Here is a 1,255-nt window from a genome sequence, read left to right on the forward strand (position 1 = left end):
TAGCCCCCCAAATTTGCACATTTCAAGCCCATTAACAGAAACAATGACATCAATCCTAGGTGACAGATATTATAAATAACATTAACAGCATATTTGAGTAGCAGAATGAGGAGTTTATTAAAATTAAATGATTTGACTTTCCATCTATTTTTGAGGGAAATGCAACACTATAAATTATACCAATAATGAAATTTTAATTACTCATTAAGTTTTTAGCTTGACAGAGATAATCTGTCAGCCAGAGATTGAAGGCTGAGGAGGTAAAGAGTTGCCAGTGATCAGGGAATAGTAGGATGTTTTCAATGAAGGATGAAGATAATAGATAACCTTATTTTTCTACACTGAAGAACACAGAATCTGCATATCTCAAATGAATTTGGCCTTTCTACAAATTAATCAGTAGTACCCATATTACATATTGGGCTGGTAACAACATGAACAGATACCTCTGGAGGGAAAGGAGTTGGGTGGTAGAAATTGTATCTACAACTCAGAGAAAGGAAACCACAGTTTCCATATGCAAGGATCTGAAGCCATGGAATCCACACTCCCATAAGTAGCAGCTTCTAGATTCATAGAAAGAGCAAAATAAGAAGATGAACAATATGTCTGAATGCCAGAAAAGATAAATTTATTAAGTTAAATTTTTCATGTTCCAGTGATCTTCAATGAAATTCCAATAGCATACAATATATCAATTCGATAGTTCTTCAAACCTTAGGTTACACATTCACTTCAGAGACTTCCAATTAAGAATAAAGGCAGTGATTTCTGGGAATTTCAATGGTGGCTGTGCCAATAGGGACTGGACCATAACAGCCAAAGCAATCTGGAATCTTAGCAAGTTGACTGGTAGAAGCTGGATCCACAGGTGGGCTTGTACCACGATGACTGGCAGCTTCTGGAGGCAAAGTAGCTTGGATAGTAGAAGCTAGACCCATAGCTCAGGGAAGGAAAGCCACAATCCCCATAACCCAGGGATCTGAAGCCATAGGAGCCAAAGAATGGAGAGTAAAAACTTCTGGGTCCACAGCCCAGGGAATAATAGCTTCTGGGTGCACAGCCCAGGGAGTAATAGCTTCTGGGTGCACAGCGCAGGGAGCAGCTGCTGTTGGACCTGCAGCCCAGAGACCTGGTGTAAGTGGTCTGGCAGGGACTGCAGGGCACGGAGATCCTGGGGCGGGAGCAGGACGTCACGCAGGAGGTCTGGCAGCTGGAGGGCTCACAGCAGGTCTCCTGGCAGCCAGTGGAGATC

The sequence above is a fragment of the Talpa europaea genome, assembly GCF_964194135.1.
Source record: "Talpa europaea genome assembly, chromosome: 4".
Taxonomy (NCBI): domain Eukaryota; kingdom Metazoa; phylum Chordata; class Mammalia; order Eulipotyphla; family Talpidae; genus Talpa; species Talpa europaea.